The following is a 14,671-nucleotide window of genomic DNA, read 5'->3' on the forward strand; positions in this document are numbered from 1 at the left end:
AAAACATAATGTTAACTTTCACTGCTATGCGGATAACACACAGCTATGCGGATAACACATACATTTCAATGAAACATGGTGAAGCTCCAAAATTGCCTTCCCTAGAAGCATGTGTTTCAGACATAAGGAAGTGGATGGCTGCAAACTTTCTGTCCAAAAATTGTGCAGAAATATTAATCCATGCTTTTGTCACTTCTAGGTTAGACTACTGCAATGCTCTACTTTCCGGATACCCGGATAAAGCACTAAATAAACTTCAGTTAGTGCTAAATACGGCTGCTAGAATCCTGACTAGAACCAAAGAATTTGATCATATTACTCCAGTGCTAGCCTCCCTACACTGGCTTCCTGTCAAGGCAAGGGCTGATTTCAAGGTTTTACTGCTAACCTACAAAGCATTACATGGGCTTGCTCCTACCTATCTTTCCAATTTGGTCCTGCCGTACATACCTACACGTACGCTACGGTCACAAGACACAGGCCTCCTAATTGTCCCTAGAATTTCTAAGCAAACAGCTGGAGGCAGGGCTTTCTCCTATAGAGCTCCATTTTTATGGAATGGTCTGCCTACCCATGTGAGAGACGAAAACTCGGTCTCAACCTTTAAGTCTTTACTGAAGACTCATCTCTTCAGTGCGTCATATGATTGAGTGTAGTCTGGCCCAGGAGTGTGAAGGTGAACGGAAAGGCTCTGGAGCAACGAACCGCCCTTGCTGTCTCTGCCTGGCCGGTTCCCCTCTTTCCACTGGGATTCTCTGCCTCTAACCCTATTACAGGGGCTGAGTCACTGGCTTACTAGGGCTCTTTCATACCATCCCTAGGAGGGGTACGTCACTTGAGTGGGTTGAGTCACTGATGTGATCTTCCTGTCTGGGTTGGCGCCCCCCCCCTTGGGTTGTGCCGTGGCGGAGATCTTTGTGGGCTATACTCGGCCTTGTCTCAGGATGGTAAGTTGGTGGTTGAAGATATCCCTCTATTGGTGTGGGGGCTGTGCTTTGGCAAAGTGGGTGTTTGGCCCTGTCAGGGGGTGTCATCGGATGGGGCCACAGTGTCTCCTGACCCCTACTGTCTCAGCCTCCAGTATTTATGCTGCAGTAGTTTATGTGTCGAGGGGCTAGGGTCAGTTTGTTATATCTGGAGTACTTCTCCTGTCCTATCCGGTGTCCTGTGTGAATTTAAGTATGCTCTCTCTAATTCTCTCTTTCTTTCTCTCTCTCTCTCGGAGGACCTGAGCCAAGGGACCATGCCTCAGGACTACCGTGCATGATGACTCCTTGCTGTCCCCAGTCCACCTGGCCGTGCTGCTGCTCCAGTTTCAACTGTTCTGCCTGTGATTATTATTATTTGACCATGCTGGTCATTTATGAACATTTGAACATCTTGGCCATGTTCTGTTATAATCTCCACCCGGCACAGCCAGAAGAGGACTGGCCACCTAACATAGCCTGGTTCCTCTCTAGGTTTCTTCCTAGGTTTTGGCCTTTCTAGGGAGTTTTTCCTAGCCACCGTGCTTCCACATTGCTTGCTGTTTGGGGTTTTAGGCTGGGTTTCTGTACATATATCAGCTGATGTACGAAGGGCTATATAAATAAATTTGATTAGATTTGATTTGAACCCTGTGCTTTGTAACTTGGGAAGGTCAGCATGGTTCACTTATGGGCTTTACTAGGCTACTGTATTAGATTAAGAGTAGGAGCCCTGTTCCCCTTCTCCTACTTTGGAGGGGTGAGTACAGTATATGTTAATAAGTGGTGAGTAACTACTATGTTAATTAAGGGGGAGTACAGCATATGTTAATTAAGGGTGAGTACAGCATATGTTAATTAAGGGTGAGTACAGCATATGTTAATTAAGGGTGAGTACAGCATATGTTAATTAAGGGTGAGTACAGCATATGTTAATTAAGGGTGAGTACAGAATATGTTAATAAGGGGTGGTAGAACTGTTGGCAGGATTGTCACCCTCCCCCTAATCTCGTTAGGTAATGATATGGCAGTGGATCTGCTCAGTGAGGGTTACCTTGTGGTTAACCTGTCTGTCTGACATCGATATCAGTTTCATGGGATGGTGATCAGCTACATAGCTTATTAACAGGGTATTCTAATGTCAGAGGGGTTAATTGATTGATCAAATGAAATGACATAACAGCAGAGGATCAGAAGTCTGTATCGAGCCCTTACCTGTTCTTGATGATGACTCTAGCTAAAGCTATCTTTTTTTGCATACCTTTTTGGATTATATTGGTAGGTTATTATTTGTAGAGGTTTACTCTGTGTGTGATTCAGGTTCATGCATTCCCTCCAAGGTTCACTTCATACCCATGAATGTGGAGCTGTCCACAGGGCCAGTCCTCAGAGGAGAGAAGCTCACTAGCTTTGTCTATTATTAGGTGGAATTTGGACAACTTCTCTCCAGGCGTATCATGCAGAGAAAGCAGACTAATACGGCCCTCCTCACACCTGTTGAAAAGCACTCCTGGCCAAACAGCAGATTCCTTCAGATTTACACTGAGCTTTGGCAGGGGAGAGGTTTTCAATAAAACCACTGGGTTAAGCTGTTATGGAACCTTGCTAATTTCTCACATCAGATGAACCTATAAGATAGATGTTACCATCTCCCACTTACAGCTGAACTTGTGATGACTGACTCAGTGACTGAGTGACTTTTAGTGCAGTGACAACCCTTATGTCCTCGTGTGAACCAAGATAGCCTGGTGGGAGCTCCTGCACACTGTAAAGTCATTCTGGCGAGCTACACCATGTCTCTTTCAAGCGTAGCCAGCATCGGCTCCTCTTTCATCTTCCACCATCGATCACTACACATTTTAGTGCTACTAAAATAGTAATTTCTCAGAGCCCTGCTTAAATCTGTATCCCGGCAAACACAGAGACCTGTCCCTTTAAAGTTCATTTTGTCAACGTTATGATGGCGGATCTGATAAAATGGATATGATACACTGCATTATCGAAGAGCTGATAGAACATGTTCTGTTTGTGGTTAGAACATGTACAGAAGCCTGATAAGTGTTTGAGTGAGCTGTGTTACTTCTACTAAACACACACACCCACTGGTAACCGACATGCAAAGCAGGTTGTGATTTCATATCTGTCTCTATTGTAGAAGCAGAACACCTGAATTTCAAATAAACATTGAAGAAAGCTATTGTTAGAGGTGTGTGTAAAAGAGGTGCAAATCTAGATGTGATGGTGAGGAAAAGGTGAGAGGTAGAACATTAGGAAATTCAGGTCAACAGAGGTAGTTTGAGGCATTCTAATTCAGGGTTTTTAATTTTCCCCTTTATTTTACTAGGCAAGTCAGTTAAGAACAAAGTCTTATTTTCAATGACAGCCTAGGAACAGTGGGTTAACTGCCTGTTCAGGGGCAGAACGACAGAGGGCTCGGGGGTTTGAACTTGCAACCTTCCGGTTACTAGTCCAACACTCTAACCACTAGGGTACCCTGCCACCCCAATTTCCCTCACAATACAGAAGTTGGGAATAACTACTGAGCCTACAGTGTGTTTCAGCATCATCCTCCACCCATTGCAATAACTCCCATCGCTTGAGGAGTCATCAATATCACCTGCTTATAGTGGCCACATTATTATCGCCTGTGTTAGCATGAAGTAAAGTCCTCTTGTGCTAGCCTCTTGGTTAACTGCTAAACGACAGCACGGATCGCTCACTGACAGCTCTTTCATGTCCAGAATAAACACCCACACACCCACACTGCTACCATTTTTTTTTTATGAGTGGCTGATATCACATTCTCCATCATCGTTATGTGATCAAACGGATACGTTTGGAGCGCGGTGGCGTCTGCAAATAGTTGCGTGATTAGATCACGATCAGAAATGAAAATGCAATGTGACACCTGGGGCCAGAGAGCCTATCACAGCATACCCCAACGGGCGGCCCGGCCCGTGAGCCAAATTTGGCCTACGGGTGATTTTTGTATTTTTTATTGTTGGACATAAAAGACTGTAAAAACACCAGCAAATCAGCTCCAAGTTCTTTTAATTTTGTAAATCTGTTCCCACATCTTACCACGCATAATAAAGAGACACGTGATCATATAAATGTAAACAAGGTTTGGAATTATTATGTTTTAGACAAATATTATATCTGTTTGGGCTTCTAGCGGTAAATTTGAGTCTACAAATGATTTGTAATTATGTTCTGGCCTCCTGACCATCCTCTCATGGCCTACCATGTCCTATTACCATGTGGGAGAAGGAGGCAGGGAATTTGAGGAACTCAGAAAACGTACTATACAGGGTAACGGTCACGATTGAGTCTGTGAGAAGATTCTACCAAAGTGAATCATTACTGCTTATCTATTTCGTGGTGTACACTATTCATAGTGTAGAGCTGGAAGAATGTTGAAACAATAATAAGTAAACTCTTTTTGGGTTGCAGAGATATTTATTCTGTTCACATTTCCTCTTCCCTTTTCTGAAGGATTCGCTAGGCTAACGTTAGACATTTTCTTGGGAAGCTGGCACTGTGCTGGAGATGCTCATCTCATTAGGGGTTCATTTCACACCAGTTGAAACCAGTTATAAAGATGCAGAGCAACAGGAACCAGATAGCATTTATGCACTGTTTGTGTGAAATCATTTAGCCATCGCTGCTGAGGACAGGTTGGGGATTGTGGTTTCAAATCAGTGTTTATCCCTGGCTGTAGCCCGCTTAAACATGAATAGCCTGCTTAATGTATTTGAAGATCCTCCCATTCAAATTTTCACAATTATTCAAGTGAGCCGAAGTTTGATATCTCTGATGTTGTTTTGAAACTGAAAGGGCGCCGCGGCAACAGCTGCCATGGTGCTTTAAGGCGGTAGTAGCAGGCTGGTCTGATGGACAGGTCTCTTTGTGCTTTATCCCTGGGAACCCTTTTCATCATCCAGGACCAAAAGGCCCCTTCTTCACACAAAGCTAAGGCCCCAGCGCTAGACTCAATCCTTTCAATTAGGTCGACTCGAAAAGACCCATGCGACTTGCCGCTATAGTGAGCATTAGCATGTTTTTCACACTCATTCAGAGGCCTCTCGCAGAGCTGTTGTTTCAGAGCGTTGCGCAGTGCGATCAAGTAAACAGCAGTGGCAGGACAACCATTCCATCTGCTAATAACCATTGACTTTCATAGTAAAGTCCTCGGCGTGTCAAAATGATGGTAGTGAAAACTGCAAGGAAAGCTTTTACGACTCGATCAGACTAACAGCGTCATTGGTAATAAATTCTGCAGTCAAACTCTTTTCATTATGTAATCCAACAATTTTACTGGGTATGTGTGCAACAAAAGTTCAATATTCACCTTTTGCTACAATTTTTGTCTAGTCTACAAGACTACGAATACAATTTGATGCATATGTAGGATATATCCAACGTATGCAACACACAGAAACACACTGCAACTGCCTCTGCAACACAATGCTGCAAGACAACGTTCCATTGGCGCTCCATTGGAAATGAATGTAGGCTACTTCTGGTGTACCAAAACACGATGACGCTGTCTGTGTGATCCAGGTGTTAGTCTCAGGTCTCATTCACAAGGGTGCAATCACTGCATTAATATCATCAGTGGAAGCATCATTGATTGTATAACTGTGTATTGTGTTTCACATTTTCTGTGTTTTAAAAGTTTAGAAGGTCATACTTTTAAGCATCTGACAAAATCATGCGAGAATCTATACTGAACAAAAATATAAACACGCAACAATTTCAACTAGTTTATTGAGTTACTGTTTATATAAGGAAATCAGTCATTTGAAATAAATTCATTAGGCCCTAATCTATGGATTTCACATGAGTGGGAATACAGAAATACGTCTGTTGGTCATAGATACCTTAAAAAGAAGGTAGGGGCCTGGACAAAAGAAAAAGGTCAGTATCTGGTGTGACCACCATTTGCCTCATGCAGCGCGACACATCTCCTTCACATAGAGTTGATCACACTGTGGCCTGTGGAATGTTGTCCCACTCCTCTTCAATGATCTTCAAGGATCTCGTCACGGTGTCTTTGTGCATTCAAATTGCCATAGATAAAATGCAATTGTGTTTTTGTCCGTAGTTTATGCCTGCCCATACCATAACCCCACCATCACCATGGGGCCCTCTGTTCACAATGTTGAGATCAGCAAACCGCTCACCTACACAACGCCATTACAAGTGGTCTGCGGTTGTGTGGCCGGTTGGAAGTACAGCCAACATCTTTAAAGTGATGTTGGAGGTGGTTTATGTTGAAGAAATTAACATTCAATTCTCTGGCAACAACTCCGGTGGATATTTCTGCAGTCAGCATGCCAATTCCACAATCCCTCAAAACTGCACATTTTAGAGTGGCTTTTTAATTGTCCCCAGCACAAGGTGCACCTGTGTAAAGCTGTCACCAAAGCAAAGGGTGGCTACTTTGAGGAATCACAAATATAAATTATATTTTGATTTGTTTAACACTTTTTTGGTTATTACATGATTCCATATGTGTTATTTCATAGTTTTGATGTCTTCACTATTATTATACAATGTAGAAAATAGTAAAAATAAAGAAAAACCCTTGAATGAGTAGGTATGTCCAAACTTTATTTTTTACATTTTTTTATTTCACCTTTATTTAACCAGGCAGGCCAGTTGAGAACAAGTTCTCATTTACAACTGACCTGGACAAGATAAAGCAAAGCAGTGTGACTGTAACGATCGTCTGAAGAAGTAGACCAAGGTGCAGCGTGGTAAGTGTTCATGATCTTTAATACTCAGAACACCAAACAAAAACAACAAAAGGAATAACGAACGTCAAGTTCTGCCGGCTTCACAGAGCTAACAAAAATAAAATAAAAAGATCCCACAACATATGTGGGAAAACAGGCTACATAAGTATGATTCCCAAACAGAGACAACGATAGACAGCTGCTTCTGATTGGGAACCACACTTGGCCAAAACCAAAGAAATACAAAACATAGAATGTCCACCCCACATCACACCCTGACCTCACCAAATAGAGAAATAAAACGTCTCTCTAAGGTCAGGGCGTGACAGCGACACAAACAACATCACAGAGTTACACATGGAATAGACAAAACATACAGTCAATAACACAATAGAAAAAAAGTCTATATACAGTGTGTGAAAATGAGGTAAGATAAAGGAGGTAAGGAAATAAATAGGCCATAGTGGCAAAATAATTACAATTTAGCAATTAAACACTGGAGTGATAGAGACTGGAGTGATATATGTGCAGAAGCTGAATGTGCAAGTAGAGATACTGGGGTGCAAAGGATCAAAAATATATATATACAAAAATAACAGTATGGGGATGAGGTAGTTGGATGGCCTATTTACAGATGGGCTATGTACAGGTGCAGTGGTCTGTGAGCTGCTCTGACAGCTGGTGCTTAAAGTTAGTGAGGGAGATATGAGTCTCCAGCTTCAGTGATTTTGCAATTCGTTCCAGTCATTGCCAGCAGAGAACTGTAAGGAAAGGCAGCTTAAGGAGGAATTGGCTTTGAGGGTGACTGGTACTGCTCTGGCGCAGGACGTGGACCCCACCCCACTCCACCTTAGTCTGTGCCCACTTAGGTGGCTCCTTTGGAGCGGCGACAATTGCCACCGACCCCGAACTGGGGACCCTTTCAACGGGCCCCGAATAGACGGGAGACTCTGGCAGCGCCGGAGTGAAAGGCGGCTCTGGCAGCTCCGGACAGGAGGGAGGCTCTGGAAGCGCTGGACAGGAGGGAGAATCTGGAAGCGCTGGACCGGAGGGAGAACCTGGAGGAGGGAGGGAGGAGACGGAGAGACAGCCTGGTGCGTGGGGCTGCCACAGGAGGCCTGGTGCGTGGAGGAGGCACCGGATGGACCGGACCGTGGAGGTGCATTGGAGGCCTCAAGCACCGAGCCTGCACAACCTGTCCTGGCTGGATACCCCCTGTAGCCCGGCAAGTGCGGCGGGGTGGAACAGACCGCACTGGGCTGTGCTGGAGAACCGGGGACACCGTGCGTAGGGCTGGTGCCATATAACCCGGGCCGAGGAGACGCACTGGAGACCAGATGCGCTGAGCCGGCTTCATTGCTCCTGGCTCGATACCCACTCTAGCCCGGCCGATATGAGGAGCTGCGATGTAGCGCACCGGGCTATGAGTGCGCGCTGGGGACACCGTGCGCCTCACCGCATAACACGATGCCTGCCCGGTCAACCTCCCCCAAGGTAAGCATGGGGAGTTGGCTCAGGTCTCCTACCTGACTTAGCCACACTCCCCGTGTGCCTCCCCCCCGATACATTTTTGGGGCTGCCTCTCATCCCTGTTGCGCTGCCATGCTAACTCCTCAAAATGCCGCAGCTCTGCTTTAACTGCTTCCAGCTCTTCCCTGGGGCGGCGATATTCTCCAGCCTGTGCCCAGGGTCCCTTACCGTCCAAAATCTCCTCCCATGTCCAGGAGTCCTGACCCCTCTGCTCCTGGTTACCACGCTGCTTGGTCCGGTTGTGGTGGGTAGTTCTGTAACGGTTGTCGTTGGTGGAAGAAGGAGAGGACCAAGGTGCAGCGTGGTACGGGTTCATAATTATTTTAATAGAACACTGAAAAATACAAAAACAACAACGTGAACGAACGAAACCGAAACAGTTCTGTCTGGTACAGATACGAAACAGAAAACAACTACCCACAACTCAAGGGCAGGTTCCATAACAATGTTCTGTGTTCTACATTCCATGATGGTGAGAGACACATACACCCACACACTGATTGCTGATACCGTGTTCTGCAAAGGGCATTCATCTAGAATGTATTCATAAATTTGCAGACTCCACATGTGAGCAGCTCATTAAATGAAGCCGATGAGGCGCAGTTTGGAGAGGCCTGACCAAACATGTTTAGGAAACACATCATAGCCCTTTATGACCCCATATACACAGAAGAAAATTACATTACAGCACTTTTACATTACAGTACAGCATTATAGCACTCAAACAAGTGTACTTGTTAACTACAAATCAAGCCAATTTCAAGTAAATCATGCATTAATGACAATGTGCAATTTAATAATTTATTTGTCAATAAAATGTTCTTACTAGAGCAATTATATTGTTACTTCACAAGTACACAAGTGACGTTGTCACTTAAAATAGTGCCCCACATTGATCTGTCATCTGTGTTACTGATCCTCACATCTGATACAGAGGCAGATCTCTCAAAATAAAATGCCACAGTGTGCCACTAATCATAGCTTGTCATATAAATTCTAAAGAGTATTGAGGGTTATTTCATCAGAGGCAGATGACTGTGGTAATGAGAATGGGAGGGATGAGAGGAGGTGACTTATTACCATCACTTATGCTCACAAAGAGATAGACTGACTGGTCATTAACATTGAGGGCTGGCAGTGATGGATCTCCCAGACCTCTTAGGTTAACAATATTTACAATGGAGAGAGAGAGAGCGAGAGAGAGAGAGCGAGAGAGAGCGAGAGAGAGCGAGAGAGAGAGAGAGAGAGAGAGAGAGAGAGAGAGAGAGAGAGAGAGAGAGAGAGAGAGAGAGAGAGAGCCTAATGATAAAATATACTGATCTGTACTTAAATATCTACTCCGTAACAACCAGAAGAGGACTGGTCACCCCTCGGAGCCTAGTTCTCTGTAGGTTTCTTCCTATTTTCCTGTCTTCTATCTAGGGAGCTTCTGCATTGCTTGCTCTTTGGAATAGGCCGGGTATCTGTAAATCACAATGACAACTGATGTAAAAAAAAAAGCTTCATAAAATACATTTGACTGATTGATTGATTGTACTGAAGCGCATAGTGTTAGGGCAAAAACCAAAACGTGCACCCCTTGGGGTCCTGAGGACCGAGTTTAGGAAGCGCTTCAGTACTGCATGTACATTCTCTCCTCATCAACTATCTATAGAAATGAATGAAACTCAACTAATGCCACAGTGTATCATGACTTAGAAGTTGTTATTTAATAGGGCAGTATACACTACAACAGAGGTATACAATCACAAGCACCCTTGAAATGGATGGTATTTGATGCCTTGAATTTGAGATATTTATGTGCGAAACTGTGAATATATCTCAAATCAATAGGATACTCCATTACTGCCTGCCAGTGGCAAAGATACCAGAGTTATCTAACGATTGGCAGTAGGTTTCCAGTCATGGTGAGCATTTTATCATGAAGGTCATCAGCAACTGAAGGTAATGTGACAGAGATGCACCTCCTCATTTAGTAGCACTGCCCTAATTGTCTCCTCCTCTGATGTTTTCAGAGCTTTCTAGATGTTTGACATTGGCATTCTATTGTCGTGGACTGATGTCAGAGCTTTCTAGATGTTTGACATTGACATTCTATTGTTGTTGACGAAGGTTAGAGCAACACAACAGACAGACAAGAGAGGTAAAGAGGAGATGAAAATAGGCACATTAACTCAGAAAGAGAAGCAGACAGTGAAAATGACCTTACATAGACTGAGGACTATGAGTGAATGTTATTTAAACCTCTCCAAGGCCCCCGAGGACATCTAATCAGTAATGACAATGGTAACCATTTTACTGTGACAGGGTTAGAATCATACACGCATGACAATTGAATCACATTGAAAGGGTCTGAACTACGTCAACATACTATACTGTACGTCAGTGGCTTATTCAAAAGGAACAATCGGTAAAGAGAGACTTATAGAATTAAGAGAGAGAGGACCGTGAAGCAAATTCAACATGTTGAGTTTCACATGTTCTGGTTGTCGAGCAGGGAGTTCTGACCTTCTGGGCACCTGACAAAAGAGCTTGTGCAAGTACCTGCCATTTTTAGAGCTGTTTTTTTTTTTTTTTTTTCAAGGACAGAACTATATCAATATTTTTAAAGGCACTCATAGCCTACATATCAATACCAATACATACATACAATCCATTTAGTTCAAATAGGGGAGAGGCATTGTGCTGCGAGATGTTGCTTCATCTGTTTTTTGAATACAGGTTTTCTGTTAATTTGAGCAATAACGGAATTCCATGCAATAAGGGCTCTGTATAATACTGTACGCTCTCTTGAATTTGTTCAGGATTTGGGGACTGTCAAAAGACCCCTGGTGGCATGTCTGGTGGGGTAAGTGTGTGTGTCAGAGCTGTGTGTAAGTTGACTATGCAAACAATTTGGGATTTTCAACATATTAATGTTTCTTATAAAAAGACGAAGTGATGCGGTCAGTCTCTCTTAGCCAAGGGAGTCGGGGACTGCATGCCCTCTGATTACAATGAAGAGCAAGATGTGCTGCTCTGTTCTGGGCCAGTTGCAGCTTAACTAGGTCTTTCCTTGCAACACTGGACCACACGACTGGACAATAATCAACATAAGACAAAACTAGAGCCTTCAGGACTTGTTTTTTGGAATGTGGTGTCAAAAAATATCTTTATTATGGACAGACCTCTCCCCATCTTCACAACCATTGAATCTATATGTTTTGACCATGACAGTTTACAATCTAAGATAACTCCAAGTAATTTAGTCTCCTCAACTTTTTCAACAGCCACACCATACATTACCAGATTCAGCTGAGGTCTAGAACTTGGGGAATGATTTGCACCAAGTACAATGCTCTTAGTTTTAGAGATGTTCAGGACCAGTTTATTACTGGCCACCCATCCCATTCCAAAACAGACTGCAACTCTTTGTTAAGGGTTTCAATGACTTCATTAGCTGTGGTTGCTGATGCGTATATGCTTGAATCATCAGCATACATGGACACACATGCTTTGTTTAATGCCAATGGCAGGTCATTGGTAAAAATAGAAAAGAGTAGAGGGCCTAGAGAGCTGCCCTGCGGTACACCACACTTTACATGTTTGACATTAGAGAAGCTTCCATTAAAGAAAACCCTTTGTGTTCTATAAAATAGATAGCTTTGAATCCATGATATGGCAGAGGTTTTTTCAACAACAGGTTATGGTCAATAATATCAAAGGCTACACTGAAATCTTACAGTACAGCTCCCACATGAGTTTCCATGAGTCTCTTTTGATTTCAGCTGCGGTAAAGGATTAAAGTCTGATTGTTTGTTGTGTAAAAATATAAACACAATCAGAATGGATACTTCCAGATGAATGAGGCAGATTATTTTACTCCCAAATGTTGGCTTTCTGACAATCTGTGCCTATTATTATAGCCAAACTGCTAGTTGGCAGACTAGAGTGATAGTTATTCGTTTCCAGTGCCCCCTGAATATAGCCTCGTTATTGTTATTCTTATTGTGTTACTTGTTATTATTACTTTTTATTTTAGCCTACTTGGTAAATATTTTCTTCTTCTTGTAAGTAAGCTTGTAAGTAAGCATTTCACGGTAAAGTCTACACTTGTATTTGGCGCATGTGGCAAATTAAGTTTGATTTGATTCTCAACAATGCAATACAAAGTCCTTTTTATAACATTTATAATCCATACCCGTTGACAGTATGCTGAAATGGTTAGCGTACATGTAAGTATCTAAATGTTGCAGCCACACTGGCATAGCCTAAGCATTTCCCTAAGAATATTGGCCCTAACTGGTTGTTTGGCAAGTGCTTATCTGTTGTAATGCCGGTGACTTGCTGTGTAATTAGTTTTCCAGGCGACACACAACCATTAGTGTGTGATTAGGAGGGATACTTGTTAAGTATAATTAAAAAGGCAATTTATGTGTAATTACTTTAATTAGGCGATTAGCTGATCATTTGCAATGTGAGAACATTGCAGTGATTTGAAGGGGCCATTTCCTCACAATAAATTCAGACCCATGTAAACAACAATTTACCCTCACGACTATAGCCAGTGATTATGTGAGAGATTATGGCTGTCAATTGAAATGGTTGAGAAGTGACTTGGTTATAATTACTTGCAGTATGTTGTAGCATTGAGTTGATTGATCTATAGGGATTATGGTTAAAAAAAATCAACATGGGTTCATAAATTGAACACTTCCATATTTGTTCACGAGAAAACAAATCATTGTTTATACTGAAACCACAAATTATGAAATTAAATGTCCCAATGTGCTTCCTATTCACATTCCCAATGTTCTTCCTATTCACATTCCCAATGTGCTTCCTATTCCTACTCATAAACACCATAGCGGCCATTATGCCACCCTTCTGACATTTTGAAATGAATGTAAGGGCATGAGAATCTGTGGATCATTGCCCTATATGTCTATGCCACTGGCTGAGGTTTCCTGTCTGCCAGTGGTCGTGGAATTCTCTCCCTCCCTGGTACAGGGTGCTGCACAATCCATTTAATCTCCCTCACCTCAGGCCTCACAGAAAATGTACTGGGAGAGATGGGTCAGGAGGTGGGAAGTGTGTCGGTCAGCGTTGGAACTGAGCCTGGAGCTGAACAGGGAGAGATGGTGGTCAAGAGGTGGTAGTGTCGGTACTAGAGACAGGGCAGAAGCTGCCAGTGGCAGAGAGAGAGTGTAGGGAGAGTAGGTTTCCACAAACGCAGCAGAGGTGTGGGAGTCGGAGCGTTGTTAGCAGATACTAAATGCATGTCCAGCCTGGCGCACCGTGAGCACAGCTTCACAGCGTGGTCAAATTCACACTCACAGCTATTACTCTTCTCTTTTTCTCTCATGCTGCTTCATCACTTGTTTCTATTCTCTCTAATGGCCTAAATCTTTCTCTTATGTCTGAAACTGACTCAATGACAGTGCATGGACTATACAGGGTCACACCACTACACCCACCACAAATATGTTTCAGGCTTAACTGCAGAATGTGAAAACATGTTAGGACAACCCAAATGTAAGTAAACAAATACCATTATACCAATCAGACCAGGTCCCAAAGCTTCTGTTAGACAAGTATCAATCTAAATAGGCTTGGTGTTTGGACAGTTGTGCTGCATAGGCAGGTTTCCGCAGGGCAGAGGGATGTAGTTGCTGATGAATGAGTGTACATTGTGACAGGGTAGTATAATCACTCCAGGCCAGCAGGACATCTGATCGATCCAGCACAACAAGGAATCTGTGTTGGGAGCCCTGCCTCCATCAGTAGCGCTACACTCCCCACTGCAGCCAAGCCAATCACTGTCATCCTTTACATACAGTGGATGAATGAAACATGAAACGTGATGACTCATGTAGCTCTTATTATGTGTTTTCCATATTCTGTTTTAAAAAGAAGGTTATATTTCCATAACAAGATTGTAATAAATTGTGTAGACAGGCAAGCCAAGTTGTATAGACAATATATACTGGACAAAAATATAAACGCAACATGCAACAATTTCAAATATTTTACTGAGTTAGAGTTCATATAAGGAAATCAGTCAATTGAAATGAGGCCCTAATCTATGGATTTCAAATGACTGGGCAGGGGCACAGCCATGGGTGGGCCTCGGGGGAGAAAGGCCCACTCACTGGGGAGCCAGGCCAAGCTAAGCCAATCAGAATTAGATTTTTCCACAAAAGGGCTTTATTACAGACAGAAATACTCCTCAGTTTCATCAGCTGTCTGGTTGACTGGTCTCAGACGATCCCGCAGGGGAACGACCTCATTCATTCATCTACCAACCTCTAACTAACACATTGGAATTACCCAGAGAGATAAAAAAACAAGCATATTTTGAGAGTATATTATGATTGATTACTGAGAGCACTGAGAACAAATACTGAACAGTCAAAACATATGCAACCTTTATACAACCCTGGGTTAATGCAGTTC

The sequence above is a fragment of the Oncorhynchus tshawytscha genome, linkage group LG26 (genome assembly GCF_018296145.1).
Source record: "Oncorhynchus tshawytscha isolate Ot180627B linkage group LG26, Otsh_v2.0, whole genome shotgun sequence".
NCBI classification, from domain to species: Eukaryota; Metazoa; Chordata; class Actinopteri; order Salmoniformes; family Salmonidae; genus Oncorhynchus; species Oncorhynchus tshawytscha.